Here is a 16,568-nt window from a genome sequence, read left to right on the forward strand (position 1 = left end):
GGCGCAGTCGGTTAAGCGTCCGACTTCAGCCAGGTCACGATCTCGCGGTCCGTGAGTTCGAGCCCCGCGTCGGGCTCTGGGCTGATGGCTCAGAGCCTGGAGCCTGTTTCCGATTCTGTGTCTCCCTCTCTCTCTGCCCCTCCCCCATTCGTGCTCTGTCTCTCTCTGTCCCCAAAAAAATAAATAAACGTTGAAAAAAAAAATTAAAAAAAAAAAAAAAAAAAGAAAAAGATGATTATGTCAGATATATTTGGACACAATAAATGACAGTCATGTTCTTTCCATCTTTTTATTTCCCAGGACAAAGGGGCAAATCAGCATATGATGAGTGTTGGGGCTTCAGGACAATACAAGGAAGTTTGGGTGAGGACATCCCATAAAAATCTACCTCTTGATTTTTCTTGTCAAATGGGAGTAGACAGGAGGGATGCTGTTTTGAAATCTAGACCATTCTCTTACTTGTCCTTAACGGCAAAATATATTAGATGGCAATGATTCTTCTGAGCTAATTTGCCTTGGCAGAAGCCAATATGTTGAGGCAGAACTTGTGAAGGCAAAATAATTTTTGAGCGATTAATTGAATCATTAATAAAAATATTTTGATACTAACAGCAAATTATAGTTGCCAGGAGGATTCCTTCTCATTTGACAATTTATGAAGCACCAATCTCCAGTCTAGTAAATGAAGCCAGGGGTGTGTAGTTTGAATGGAATTGGTAGTAGGGACAGTGAACCATAGCTGACACCCCGTGATGGAACACTCCCTCCCTGTTCCCTTGTCTTGCCCACCAGCAATCTGAGGTAATTCATACAGAGTTAATATGGAGGGAAGACTGAGTGATCCATGAAACTCGTTAAGTGAACTTTTTTTTCCCCTAAAATAACTTTTGTCTGCTAGGTTTCAACCCCTGTTCTCTCTTCTGTTTACTAGAAACAGGGCTCAGCAGAAGCTCACTGGCCTTGTGCAGCCCCTTCTTTGGAAGTCCTTTCTTGATCCCTCCATTCATCGGTCTTACATTTCACTTTTTGCCTCCTAGAAATGTATCAAAATCTTTCTTTGGTTGTGACTGCCACATTGTCTTGGCTTTGATTGGTATTCATTTTGGTATTTCTATGCTTTTATTAACTATGGTTTCCAGGAGGAACAGAAAGTAAACGTGTTTTTCTAGTCTGCTGGCTTGAACTGAAAATACCTGTTGATTTTAGCATCCAACTTTCCCATATAAGAAAAAACCCAACCTCAGCATTCACCTTTCTTGTGAAATCACTAAGGGTTTAGGAGGTAGTAATTTCTTTTTTTTTTTTTTTTAATTTTTTTTTTTTTAACATTTATTTATTTTTGAGACAGAGAGAGACAGAGCATGAACAGGGGAGGGTCAGAGAGAGAGGGAGACACAGAACCCGAAACAGGCTCCAGTCTCTGAGCTGTCAGCACACAGCTCGATGCGGGGCTCGAACTCACGAACCGCGAGATCATGACCTGAGCTGAAGTCAGACGCTTAACCGACTGAGCCACCCAGGTGCCCCAGGAGTTAGTAATTTCTAATAGGAAAATAATACCTATCTCATGGAGTTGACTTAAGGATTAAATGAGATGGTGAACATGAAAATTATTTGTAAAGCTTAAAGTTCTCTAAGAATTTTTTTGTTATTATTTTATTTGTTGCTATTTCAATGTTACTATTTTTTTTTTGTTGCTACTTCAACTTCCCCTGAAAGCTGTTATGACATTGCTTATGTGAGAAAATATCTCCTCGTTTATTGTTTTGAAAACCAGACTGTATTTTCAGTAGCTCAGTGGAAATGGCATTGTTGTTTTGAAGATTAGGGGTAAAGACATGAATGTTCCTTGACACGTATCACTTTGTAATATTTTTAGCAACTAAGGGACTCATGTCTTCTTCCAGTTTTGTTGAGGATCTACTAGCAGCCAGTTATTAGGTGGTGGAACACATTTTTCAGATTTTAGATATTTGGGCTTTGTGGTCCGTGTACAGGTTCTGTACCTTCTTCTCCTCCTTCTTCAACACCTTTCATAATGTAAGAACCATGATTACATCACGGATCATACAAAAACAGGCTGAGAACCCGATTTGATCTGTGGACCCTTATTTGCTAACCCCTCCTCTACATTCATAGAGTAGAAGGTATATCCTTGGGTAATTCACTTCTTGAAATTAATTAATTATTGTTCTTCCTGATCTTGTCGTTACTCCTCTCCAGTCTCCAATCAACATGGCATCCAGAGATATTCTGTTAAAACTTAGGGCATATCATAATACTCAAGTCACTTCAGTTGCTCACTCAAGACAAAAACCGACGTCCTCAGAATGCTTCCACAGCCCTGGCAATCTGGGCCTCCATTTCCTTTCCAAGTTCATTTCCTTCTCCTCTCTACTTTGTTCGCTCTATCCTCCACACCCTGACATCCTCTCTGTTCCTTGACTATTCCAGGCACATTCTTTTGCCTCACTGCTTTCCATCTGCTTGTTGCCTCTGCTTGCAACATTCATTCCTCAGATAGGTACATTGCTGTCTCCCACATTCACCTCATGTTCTTTCTTAAATTTCGTCTCCCCATAAAGCCTTCATTGATTGCTTAATTTTGCATTGCAACCTCTTCCCATCAACTAATAATGTCAGTATCCCTTCCCTGCTTTCTAGTGCTCTCTAGCACTTACCTAATATACTAGTTTCTTATCCATTTGTTTAGTTTTTGTTTATATGTTTATACTTAAGTTTAAATATTTGCTCATTTGTTTATTTTTGCCTCCCCCTCTACTTAGAAAGAGGGGATATTCATCTGTGTTGTCCACATGTCTGTAAAACCTACTAGAGAAGGTTTTGTTTACCGAGAAGAAAATTTTCTTTGACTGAATGAATAATTGTGTGCATGAGTTAATGAACGAATCTCCAGGGTTTCTGAATTGAGGATTGATGTAAAGAGGAAGGCAGATGGTTGGGACAAGGTACTGCAAGAAGCAGTATTTGTAGTTCTCTGTTAACTAAGGAAATACATTGGTGTTTGTTAATTTACGTAGTTTCAATGGGAGAGCTGGGAACTAGTCTGGGGATCCATATCATCAAGATTTTTATAGTGCATTCTGTAGAGTTATTTTCAAGCATGTACAAATACCAATGAAAATGTGTGCATTCATATACACCTCTGTTACCTTATTTGATACTTTATAAGAGCCCCTCAAAGTAGGGATGGGAAGTATTAATATCCCTCCTTTATGATAATGAACTCCCTTTGTTCAAGGTTACATGATAATTTAGTTGCAAATGTCAAACTAGACTCAGGGTTTTTGAGTAGATCCTCCCTAGAAACCCACGATGTTAATAAAACCCACAAAAGTTCATTTGGCATCCAATGACGCCCACACTACAGACTTATTTATGGGCCATCCATTTTAATGAAGAAGTGATTTAGCTTATACAGGCAAAAGTATATTAAGTTTTGTCCTCTATTAATATTAGTAATGGAAAAAGTGGGCTCTAATATCCTCAGGTTGGTTTGAGACCATCATATCTGCATTATGGGCATGGAGATGTTTAGCCAGGATATGCTTCTCTGCCACTCAGAATTCCCATAATATATAGTGATATGTATGGAAACAGATAAGGGACATGTGGGTAATTATGAGTCCTTCAGCATGATTTTTCCAGAAGCCTTGCCTTAAAATGAAAATTGTTTGGACATTTTCAGCTGTGAAGAATTCGTTTGGATGTTAATTTTCATGGTAAGTGAAATGAGCTTGTTTTATCTATGTCGCCTCCCATATACCTTTCTCCAACCTGTGTTTTGTGTTTGGAAAGACTTTTAGAAATGAAACCTCAAGATAAAAACAAAATGACAATGTAGATGATACCTGGGATATTTTGTTGGCTTACATGAACACGCAGAATTAAATATGATCTAGTTCAAATGTTTATTTTATTTTAATATTGTATATTGGGGTGGAACCTCCAAAGTGCCAGAAACAGGAATTCACCTGTCCTTTTTGGAACTGCAGCCCATATACACCTTCAAGAACTCCTTTTGTTCTTCCTTGACTCATCTTCAGGCACCACTGTTTTCTATGTATCTAGTATATAGCTTATTTAGTTTTAAGAATTTTCCAGATTCAGGGTGCCTGGGTGGCTCAGTCGTTTAAGCATCTGGCTTCTGCTCAGGTTATGTTCTGACGGTTTGTGGGTCCAAGCCCCCCGTCGGGCTCTGTGCTCACAGCTCAGAGCCTGGAGCCTGCTTCAGATTCTGTGTCTCCCTCTCTCTCTGCCCTCCCCCACTTGTGCTCTGTCTCTGTCTCTCAAAAATCAACAAATGTTAAAAACTGTTTTTTGGAAAAAGAAAAAAAAGAATTTTCCAGATTCTTCTTAATATGCAGTTCTCCAATTCCTATCATGCCGAGTCTTGCACCAGTTACATATAACAGAAGAGTTTTATTTCTCTGTATCGTTCAAAACCCAATAAGAGAACAATGCACTGGGGCCGATGATATGTGGGTTCTTATCCCAGATATACCATAAAATAATTGTGTCCCCTTGGGAAAATCATAGTTATTTTGGGCCCCTTTCCTTTTCTTATTTTGACAGAGTTTTGTCCTAGATGATTCAAAGTAGCATGTGCACTCCTTGAGTGATAGTTAAAATGTTACTGGTATTCTAAACAAATGAAGACAACTGCGCATAAAGCTGTACATCTTTTCTGTGGCTGTGTTTTTCAAGCTGCCTCCATTTTACAGATGGTAAGATGACAGAGCACAGCAGAAGCAGATTATTTAACCAGAAGCTCCAAAGTAGATGGAACTAAACCACAAGTGTCCGTTTCTTTCTGAAGCTCATTTAGCCAAAACATAGGCTGCTGAATATTAAGCTGTGAAGCATATCATCAGTATGTTTAAGGGAGGCTGTTCTTACGGGATTGCTCACTAATAGCAGGAAGTTTTGAAATTCTTACAAGATCACCTAATCTTGTGAGATTTACAGTTCTGTTTTCATATCAAGCAAGTCCTATCAGTGCCAGGTAATCATCTGAATTTCCGGTTGCTTCTCTGAACTAAACTTCTGAACCTCTTGAGGGTTTCTTCTTGCTATCTGAAATTTATGACAGAATAGCCTTTTTTTTAGAGAGTACATTCAGGTTTCTATATTCCACATAAGAAAGAGAGATTCAGTGAGTCAGGGTAGGGGTTAAGCCCTCCTTCCCATTGTGGTATTGAACTCCCGGCAAAATATAATCATTAAGAGACAAATTTCCTCAAAATAGAAAAGTAGTTATCTCAGACTTTCAATATCAAGTAAGTATTTTTACATTTCCCTATAATACATGTGTTTATTGTACCTAGACAGACAGACACACCCACACACACACCCCCACACACACACACACAGAAATATTATTCAGCCTTAAAAAGGAATGACATTCTGATCAATGCTACAGCATGGATGAACCTTGAAACTATTATGCTAAGTGAGGTAAGTCAGTCACAAAAAGATAAAGGTGTGATTCCACCTAGCTGAGATATTTAGAATAGGCAAATTCATAGAAACAGAAAGTAGAATTGCGGTTTTGGAGAGTTGGGATGAGTGGGGATTGGGATGTTGTTATTTTTATGGGTATAGAGTTTCACTCTAGGGTGATGAACAAGTTCTAGAGGTGGGTGGTGGTGATGATTGTACAACACTGTGAATGCACTTTGATATCACTGAATTGAACACTTAACATTTTATGTTATGCATAGTTTGCCACCATAAAAAAAGACTAAATGTGTGAATGAAGCACAGTTTTTCTATACAACATATAAAGCACGTCCATGAAAGAAAAAAAATTGGTAATGTGGACTTTATTAAATTTTAAAATATCCACTCTGTGAGGACAGCGTTCAGAGAATGGAAAGGCAAGCCCCCTTGCTAGGAGAATATATTTTCAAAACACATATCTAAAGAAAGATATGCACACAAAATATTCAAAGAAGTAGTAAAATGTCACAATAAGAAAGTAAACTCCCCAAATTGAAATAAATGAGGCAATATGAGTAGACACCTTAGTGGATAGTATATGTAAATGAGAAATAGGCATGCATAAGTTGCTGAACATTGGGGAATTATTGGAAAATGATATGCATGGTGCATTAGAGAAAAACAAAACCCCAGTTAGATGCTCCACCCATCTGTTAAATGGCTAAATACCCCAAACTGACAATACCACTTCCTGGTGTGGATGTGGGACAACAGGAAATCTTATTTATTGCTAATGGGAATGCAAATGGTACAGCCTCTTGAGAAGACATCTTGCCAGGAAAAAAAAAAGAAAACAATAAAATAACGTAAAATTTTACATTATGTATATTTTACCACAATAAAATACAGATTAAATGTGTGATTGAAACTGATGCAAAAAAACTTCAAGAAAAGGAGGCATGTAAAGATGACAAAGACAAAGATGATAGACTGTTTCTTAATGACCAAACAATTGTTAACACTAAGATATCAGAACCAGCAAATTGTAGATAATAACTGAAAGCCAGATCCTCAGATAATTTAATCTTTGAGAAAAGACCACGGAAACAGAAGAATAAGAGAACTCAGAGCCATCAACAGATAAATTCCAGTGGACTTGATCACTGCAAGGTCACTCAAAGATTCCCATCTTTGTAACTTTTAAGGACTCCTTGTACATTGTTATATGGGTAAGAGCATATTAAGGTGCTTCATCATTTGATCCTTCAAACAAGCAAAAATCTTGGGATTACCATTGTTTGTTCCTCCCTCATGACTTCTTATCACCAGATTTGAATTCATCAAGCATATTCGGTTCTGATTCTTGAAGACCTTTTCATTTGTTCTCTGGTTTCCGTGGCAGGCCCATAATGTTTCTTGCAGGAATTAGTAATTCCTTTTTCTTCCCCCCTTGAATGGGTCCTCGAAATTTCCATTAGAGTAGTCTTGCTAAAATGCAGATGTGGTCTATCAGTTGAGTCATCATTCAGTGGCTTTCTGCTTACAGATATTCATGGTGTCTAAATCCTGTAATCATTTCTCCTGCTATTCCCTACTTCATTTTCCTGGAGTATCTGAACAGTTCACTATCTTGGATTATGTTTTTCCTTCCACCACAAATTCCTTTCTCCCTGTTGTGCACCTGAAAAACCCACTTCATTTTGCAAAACTCCATTTACACATTATTGTGAAGTCCTTTTAATGTTGTGATCACATTCTCCTTTTTGCTACCATTGCACTTTTGCATGCTTGATTGTTGCATTTGCTACACTGTATTTTAACAACATTGTATGAGGACACTTGCTGAGGCTCAGGACTATCTTTTTTCATCTGTTGATGTTGCTTCTGCATGTTACTTGGTGTGCAGTGGTCAGCTATACAAATGAGATTTTAATAAATTAAAAATAGTTATGTACATATATCACTGTACAGATGTAACAGAAAAGCCATTAATGTTGCTGCTAGAAGTTCACCTTTGGTAAATGGTGGTGGTACTTGACACCACTTATAGTTTTTTGTTTTTTTTTTTTTTTTTTTTTTTTTTTTTGCTATTTTATATATTCCGGCCTTAAATCTGGTCTTTATTTCTATACATGTCTTTATGACTAATTCAAGAACAGCAGATATGAAGGTAGAGCTAGGCCACAGGCCATATTTGCTGGAATAGTAAATAAATGTATTTTTGATGAAAAAGTCCTGAAGCGTATAGGGCCGTGTTCTCCTTTTGAGTCATGTAGACGATCCACTTCCAAAGAGTTTTATCAGCAGCTAATCAAGATGTTTTTGCCCCAGGCTCCTGATTAGCTATTAGTGTACTAATAGTAAGTCAGGGTTAAAGTAGTTTCTGATTTGTTTTACATTGTAAATGTTGGGCAGGGGGTTGTGTTTTTCTTTTAATGCTGAAGTGGGGGTGGGGAGTACCAAATGTTCCTTCCCCACTCTTGATAACTTAGTCATGTCAGGAGAGCTCATTAGGTAATTTCCACTCTGCTTCTTTACTTACTCTGCCTTTAGGGTGGTCAAAGGACATACACAGAAAGTTTAAGAAGAATTAACTGGGCATGCTTGCCTTGATTAATTCTGTTCTCTTCCTTGAGAGTGTGAGTGGGTCTTCTGTTTCTCCAGTCCTGTGTATTACTAGGTGGTAATCTGCCTGATTCTGGAGTTCATTGATGGGGCAATTTAGCTCTCATTCAATCAAACTGGGGTTCTCAAACCTGGGTTATCAATAATAGTAAAAGGAATATTTTAACCTTTATCTTTCCTCTTTTATTTTGTAACCTACTCCAGACCGAGGTGTAATAAGAGTGTTGTACTTTTCCAGGACAATTGACAGACACTAATGCTGGAAGCCGAGCCACCCCAGCCTGAGTGGCAAAGCCTGGGCTGTGGACGGATTGGTGACTGCAAGGCGGCCAACCGACACTGAAGCTTCTTGTACTCCTGCTTTTAGGTAATTTGGCCTTAAAACTACCAGGGGTATAGTCTGTTGGGGAATTGCCCTCGACAGGCCCCCTGGGAAAAGAACCAGTAGGAAAGGAAATAAGGTTCCGCAAGAAATTGTGCGGCCTTACGTTTAGCCCTTGCCATCCCCTATGGAGACTCCTCAGACCTTTGCCAGCAAAGAGGGCCTGTATAGGAGAGACATATGGATTTGAAAGCCCCACTGTGGTAACTAAGGAGTGTATCTATGGACACAGGTCACTCTGACCCCTAGGCCCACTTGGCCCCCAGGAGGCATTCCAGATGATGATTGAACCTAGTCCGTTAAGCTACAGAATGGTTCATTGGTTCCTAGGTGCATTGTGTCTCTGAGAATGTATAAGGCGTGGGTTTCTTTTTAAAAAAAAATTTTTTTTTTTTAACGTTTATTTATTTTTGAGACAGAGAGAGACAGAGCATGAACGGGGGAGGGGCAGAGAGAGAGGGAGACACAGAATCGGAAACAGGCTCCAGGCTCTGAGCCATCAGCCCAGAGCCCGACGCGGGGCTCGAACTCACGGACCGCGAGATCATGACCTGAGCTGAAGTCGGACGCTTAACCGACTGTGCCACCCAGGCGCCCCATAAGGTATGGGTTTCTAAGGCCCTCTTGGCCCCCTTCCTGGCACCTCGGACCCAGGTGAACACTTTGGTTCTTCAAAACCACGAATGGTTCAGGGAAACAACTAAGAGGTCATGTCCCTGTAACTGTTCCATTTGAGGTGTTGAGAGATAAATAACCTTTCGTGAAAACAACAAAGCAAATACTTTATAAATTATAGATAAACATAGATACATAATAAAAACAATAAAAGAAATTAATCAATAAGCAAAGGGCAGGAGGGAATGTTATGACAAAACAATCATGTTATTCCTTATTGGGTGATTATACAAAAGAACAATTTTAGAATTGGGTAACGTTAGAAAAACATAGATGGCGTATGTTACAAGGAAATCATTAGCATATACAATGCCATGTTTACTGCAGTAAATCGGCCAGTTCAACACACTGCTGTTGTCTGTGTCCATTTTTATTTTAGTTTTTTATTTTTATTTTTGTTTTAGTTTTGTTTTATTTTCACTTTTTCGCCGACGCTGTTCATCCTTCGGGAGCCCCTGGACCTGCTCGAGCTGGACTCAGCACGCTAACATTTGGTTCATTCCCTGAGAACACTGCGAAATAAAAAGGAACAGAGTTTGGGAAGTAAAATGTCCATGTGGAAAGTGTTTTGGTATTGCCAGAGAAGATGGCTTTGTGTTTGGTCTGTCTTAGGTGGTAGGACATTGTGACCTTTGACAGTTTGAAAATATTTAGGTTAGGTCAGGCAGGTTTGGGCAGTAAACCACTAGTGCCTGAGAAAGGTTTATTGCATGCTGTGCTGGTTTTCTGTGGCTGCCGTAAAAATGACCACAAACTTGGCTTCAGCTATAGAAGTTTCCTCTCTCGTGGTTCTGGAGGCCAGAGGTATCATCAGGTCTCTACTCCCTACAGATTATGTAGGGGAGAATCCATTCTGTGCCTCTTTTAGCTTCTAATGGTCGTTAGCTTCCTTGGCTTACAGCCACATTGGTCAATCTCTGACTTTGTTTTCACATCACTTTCTCCACTGTGTGTCTGTATCTTCCTTTTTTCTGCCTCAAATCCCCCTCTGCCCTTCTTGTATAAGGACACTTGCTGTTGTATTCAGGGCCCACCTGAATTACACCTTCAAAGACTTTTTGTCCAAATGTGCTAACAATCATAGATTTTAAGAATGAGGATATGGGCCTCTCTTTTTGGGGGGGGGGGTGCATCATTCAGCCCACTCCATCAGCCATAAGATACTTTGATTTTGACTGATACATGCATGAAGAGTGTCAGTTTCTGTAGTCACTTATGTAAAGGTCTGGCTTAAAGAAAAGGGGCCTTGGGCAGTTGCAGGTGGCTGAGAGAATGACTGGAGCAGAATAAAAAAGGTACCAGGAGGGGCGCCTGGGTGGCGCAGTCGGTTAAGCGTCCGACTTCAGCCAGGTCACGATCTCGCGGTCCGTGAGTTCGAGCCCCACGTCAGGCTCGGGGCTGATGGCTCAGAGCCTGGAGCCTGTTTCCGATTCTGTGTCTCCCTCCCTCTCTGCCCCTCCCCCGTTCATGCTCTGTCTCTCTCTGTCCCAAAAATAAATAAACGTTGAAAAAAAAATTAAAAAAAAAAATAAAAAAAAGGTACCAGGAGGATCTTTAGGCACTGAACTTTTAGGGCGCCCAGAAATTTACAGGACGGGGAAGTCTTAGGCAACTGCCCACGTTAGTTTACTTTTCAGTACACCTTTCCTAAGCAGGCTTGATGGAAACAAAGACTCCATTGTAGGGAAAGTTTGATAAAACTTGTCAGTATTGACATACATGGCTTGCCATAGGCTCAACTGATCCATCTGCCATGTGGACCCACTGACTCTGGATTTGTCAATTATGTGTGAGAAAGAAATGTTCTCTAAGAGGTAGCCTTCTATAGTCTACACAATTCCATAGCAGGAGGCAGTGAAAATGGCCACGTTGGCACAGGACTGTAAAATCTGTCAGAGACTGCAGATGCAACGTCGTTAGACAGAACACATCATCAGTTCAGTAATGCACTGTGAACAACAGGTGATCAAAGAAGTGTAAATGAAGCATCTACGGATGATCAGTGCACAGTGTTGTGCCCTGTCCGTGGCCGACTCATAGTACCAAGTGCACTTGATGCTGAAAGAATCCTCTTTCTCAAGTCAACAACGTCCGATAAATAGCATAGACTAGTGGACCTCCTAGTGAGGCTGAAGTCAAAGAGACTTTATTTTTCTCTCAAATGCCATTGAGTTTTTGCTGTGTTCTTTGGGCACTTTCTGTACTGGATTCTGAGAACAAAAATTTGCCTAATGTCAGTGTTCTGGGAGTCGGGAGTTGGCTTGCTTTCTGCATGTTTTGGTTGCGAGGCTAGTTCTGAAAAATCAAGATTTCTTATTAACTCTCTGTCCTCATTAAAAGCTTGGTTCATGAGAGACCAGTAAAACAGCTGAAGCCCTAAGAGGCCTCTCCCCATGTCACAGTGGGAAATCTGAGCAGCAAATACTGAAGGAGCCCTCGGTCCCACTCAGGCACTGAGAACCCTTGCCACTGAGAATGAACCAAGTAAGACATTGGGGAGGATTATTTATGGACGTTTAGGACTTTGGACTTTTACTCACAATAGCAAAGAAACAAGATTTCAAAACTGGGCTTTAACACTTTGAGACTTTCATCTATAAGAGGGTTTGGTCTGTGTCCTTAATTTCTCCCCAACGCATTTGATAATGGCAAGGGTTTACTTTCAAATTTGGGACATTTCTATGATTCTCAGATTGTATTATTGGAATGGCTTTATATATTTAATCTTAATTTGTCATTTAACCTCATCCAATTTCTGTAGTTAATTGTAATTTAGGATGGCTAATAGAAGATAGGGTTGGTTTTCATCATTGGATATGAATAGCCTTGGAGTTAATCTAATTAATGCAGTTTCTCACCCATATCAGAGACTTCTGAGATAAAAATCTAACTTGCCCACCAGTGAGACTTCAGGGTGTATTTCAATGCATTAAGCAAAAGCAGGGAAGCGCCAGTGAAAATTTTTCTTCTTCATTTCTAATGTACCTCTATGTGAAAGGAATTTGATTAGTGTAACTGACCTTCCTGTTCCTCTACTCACTGATGCTGGGCAGGGGAAGTGGCCTATTTGACTGCTAAGGTTGAGAGGAATAACCAGCCATGTTTTGCTCAGCTCTTCTTTTCTTCATCTTGTGAGTGAGGCAAAAGTTCTCTATTCCCCTAAGCTGCATGGATGTGGGTCTTACATGGGCATGCCCCTCTCACATAGGTTTGTCTGGAACCATCTTGCTACATACAACAAAGTGGATAAATCTAGCATATAATTAATTCTAGAGTGCAGGTAACAGACTCATTTGACTCTCTGTTAAGCCAGGTTTTCCAACATGGGTGCTGTCATTAAAAAGGTGACATCATGTGTGGGTCCCAGCAAAATGAAAATGTGTGGCCCCTTGTTTAAAATGCAAGGACAGGGGCGCCTGGGTGGCGCAGTCGGTTAAGCGTCCGACTTCAGCCAGGTCACGATCTCGCGGTCCGTGAGTTCGAGCCCCGCGTCGGGCTCTGGGCTGATGGCTCAGAGCCTGGAGCCTGTTTCCGATTCTGTGTCTCCCTCTCTCTCTGCCCCTCCCCCGTTCATGCTCTGTCTCTCTCTGTCCCAAAAATAAATAAACGTTGGAAAAAAAAATTTAAAAAATAAATAAATAAATAAAATGCAAGGACAAAGTGCTATTAAAAGCATTTAGACTGGGTTGAATAGTGCCTGCCTCCCAAAAGTCACATCCCTTGGAACCTGTGAATGTGACCAAATACATCTTTTTTCGGATAGAATCAAGTTGAGATGAGACCATACTAGGTTAGGGTAAGCCCCTAATCCAATGCCTACTGTCTTTGTGTGGAGGAAGGGTTTGGAGCTGCACGGACAAATAGAGGAAAGACGGTCATGGGACAAGAGAGGCAGACACTGAGGCAATATGGTTCTGCTGCTGAGAACACCAAGGATTCCCAACAACCACCAGAAAGAAGCCAGAAGAGGCAAAGAAAGATTCTCTCCTAGATCCTACCTGCTGGCACCTTGATTTGGGACTTCTAGCCTTCAGAACTGTGAAAGAATAAATTTCTGTTATTTAAGCCACCCAGTCTGTGGTATTTTGTTATGGCAGCCCTGGGAGATTAATATAGTATTTAAATATAAAGTTTTTTTTCCTTTGTTTCTGTATCCTCTCTCAACTTGTCCTGGTGGTTTTTTTTTTTTTTTTTTTTTTAATTTGCTATGTAATGTTTTTCTGAATAAAGGTTTAAATTATTGTGACTTTTACTGTTCCTCTTTACATCATGAAATGTCAGTTTTACATGCAAATATAAGAACATTTCACTCATATGCAAAATCACTGAAAAATTACACAATTCCTATTTTATAGTTTGCATATATATACATATGTATTTTTTAAACCAGAACAGGGGAAATCCTATACAAACTAAACTGTTTTTTTTTTAAATTTTTTTTAATGTTTATTTATTTTTGAGAGAGACAGAGACAGAATGCCAGTGGGTTAGGGGCAGAGAGAGAGGGAGGCACAGAATCCGAAGCAGGCTGCAGGATCTGAGCTGTCAGCACAGAGCCTGATGTGGGGCTCGAACTCACGAGCTTTGAGATCATGACCTGAGCCAAAGATGGATGCTCAACCTACTGAGCCACTCAGGTGCCCCTAACTCAACTGTTTTTATTTAATTTCTTGATAAGTACACATTCTACCTTTGCTTACCTTACCAACGAATAAGGAAGGATTCAAAAGGAACTAGGGGTTGCCTTCTCTTCTCTTTTCCATATATGTCGTCATTCTAAGTAGTTGGCTAATACTGGGAAGTAACTAAGTAAGAAAGGATTAGATAAGATTTTTTGGCCAATCCTGTTTCTTAAAACACATTTGCTTTTCTTTCTGCATTAGAGGTAACTTTTGGTTCAAATGGAAAGTGTGGCCTCTGAGAACTGTTAACACCTTCAGTTGCAGATGTGACCATGAACACAGAATTCTGGTGGACCCACAATGCGTGGGGACTCAGACTCCAAATGAGTACAAAATAAACATGTTGTGGAAGCCACATGACAAGCAGGTACAAGCTATTATGTGAAGGTAACAGCCGGAATGGTGACAGACACACATGGTTCATCTTATCTCCTTTGCTCACACGCATATTCTATCGTCCCACTAGCTTCACACACAAACACAAGTTTAAAGATAGATAAAATTATTAAGAATACCAAGACAACCCCAGCAGAGCATGAAACCAAGCATGGGACCATTCTAAGTGTGGGGCCTGGGCATCTACACGTGTTATCTCATAAACCGGATCCTGAGTGACTTTTTCTTTTTAATTGTGGTAAAAAACGCATAACGTGAAACCCCCCTCATAAATTCTTTTAAGTTTTGAGTACCGTATACATTCAGTATTGTTAACTATATGTACATCATTGTATACCAGATCTCTAGAAACTTTTCATCTTCAGACTCTATATCCATTGGCCAACTAACTCCCCATTTCTTCCTCCCCTCCAGCTCCTGGCAACCACCAGTGTACTTGGTGCTTCTATGAGTTTAACCACTCTAGATACCTCATGTAAGTGGTATTTGTCCTTTTGTGACTGGCTTATTTTACTTAGCATAATGTCCTCAAGGTTCATTCTTGTTGTAGTATATGGCAGGATTTCCTTCTTTTTAAAGGCTGAATAATATTCTATCACGTGTATGTACTGTATTTTGTTTATCACTTCATCCGTCAATAGACACTTAGATTGTTTTTACCTCTTGCATATTGTGAATAACGCTCCATTATACTGGGAATACAAATATCTCTTCAAGATCCTGTTTTTAGTTGTTTTGGATAAACACCCAGAAGTACAATTCCTGGATCATATTATGGTAGTTTTTTTTTTTTTTTTTTAACTTTTTGTGGAATCTCTATACTGTTTTCAATAGTGCCTGTACCAGATGACATTCCTACCAACAGTGTACAAGAGTTCTAATTTCTCCACATCCTTACCAACATTTGTTATTTTCTGTTTTGTTTTGATAATGGTGATCCTAACAGATGTGAGGTGATATCTCATTGTAGTTTTCATTTGCATTGTCCTGATGATTCCTGATGTTCAGCATTTTTTTCATTTACTTATAGGCCATTTGTCTAACTTCTTTGGAGAAATGTCTATTCAAATCCTTTGTCCAATTTTAAAATCAAGTTATTTGTGTTTGTGGGTTTTTTTCTCTTGCTATTGAGTTGCAGGAGTTTCTAGTATATTTTGGATATTAACCCAAATATTTTTTCCCATCCTGTAGCTTGATGTAGTCCCACTTGTCTATATATTCCTTTGTTGCCTGTGCTTTTGGTGTCATGTCCAAGACCAGTATTATGAAGCTGTTCCCCCTGTTTTTTACTTCAAGGAGTTTTATAGTTTTAGGTCTTACATGTAAGCCTTTCATTCATTTTGAGTTGAATTTTGTGTATGGTTTAAAATAAGGGACCAATTTCATTATTTTGCAATGTGGGTATTTACTTTTCCCTACACCATTTGTGGAAGAGCTGATCCTTCCCCCCATTGTACATTCTTGGTACACGTGTCAAAGATAATTTGACTATAAATCCATGGATTTACTTCTGGACTCTCTGTTGTTCCATTGGTCCTTGTATGTCTTTTTTTTTTTTTTTTTAATGTTTATTTACTTATTTTGTATATGAAAGAAAGAGCTCAAGCAGGAGAGGGGCAGAGAGAGGAAAACAGTTCCAAGCAGGCTCCGCACTGCCAGCGCAGAGCCTGATCTGGGGCTAGAAGCCACAAACTGTGAAATTGTGACCTGAGCCAAAACCAAGAGTCAGATGCTTAACAGACTGAGCCACCCAGGTGCCCCTCTGTATCTGTCTTTATGGCAGTATCATACTGTGGTGATGATTGTAGCTTTGTAATACATTTTGAAACCAGGAAGTGTGAAGTCTCCATCTGTGTATGTGTGAAAACTTCAGGGTTTTCTACATATATGATCATGTCATCTATGAACAGAGATAATTTTCCTTCTTCCTTTCTGATTTAGATGCTTCATATTTCTTTTTCTTGCATAATTGCTCTAGCAACTACTTTCAGTACTATGTTGAGTAAAAGAAAAGAGAGTGGACATCCCTTCCTTGTTTCCAATATCAGAGGGGAAGTCTTTTTGTTTTTTTTTTCGTTATTGAGTATAATGTTAGCTGTGGGCTTTTCATATATGGCCTTGAAAATGTTAAGATAATTTCTTTGTATTCCTAATTTATGGAGTGTTTTTATTATGAAAGGGTATTGAATTTGTTTTTTCTCTGTCTATTGAGATTCTCATGTGATCTTTATCCTTTGTTACATTAATGTGGTGTATCACATTTATTGAATTTTGTATGTTGAACGATTCTTGCATCTCTGGGATAAATTCCACTTGGTCATGGCATATGATCCTCTTAATGTGCT

At 39.5% G+C, this 16,568-nt stretch overlaps 1 long non-coding RNA gene across 1 annotated transcript; it reads left to right on the forward strand.

The window, feature by feature from the left end:
- The first annotated feature begins 298 nt into the window (after positions 1 to 298).
- LOC123592811 lies at positions 299 to 8,487 on the forward strand. Its single transcript, XR_006709948.1, has 3 exons — positions 299 to 363; positions 3,710 to 3,743; positions 8,327 to 8,487. It is a non-coding gene; the product is annotated as an uncharacterized LOC123592811 (long non-coding RNA).
- The last annotated feature ends 8,081 nt before the right edge of the window (positions 8,488 to 16,568 follow it).

This window comes from Leopardus geoffroyi, chromosome D4 (assembly GCF_018350155.1).
Source record: "Leopardus geoffroyi isolate Oge1 chromosome D4, O.geoffroyi_Oge1_pat1.0, whole genome shotgun sequence".
In the NCBI taxonomy this organism is placed as follows: Eukaryota; Metazoa; Chordata; class Mammalia; order Carnivora; family Felidae; genus Leopardus; species Leopardus geoffroyi.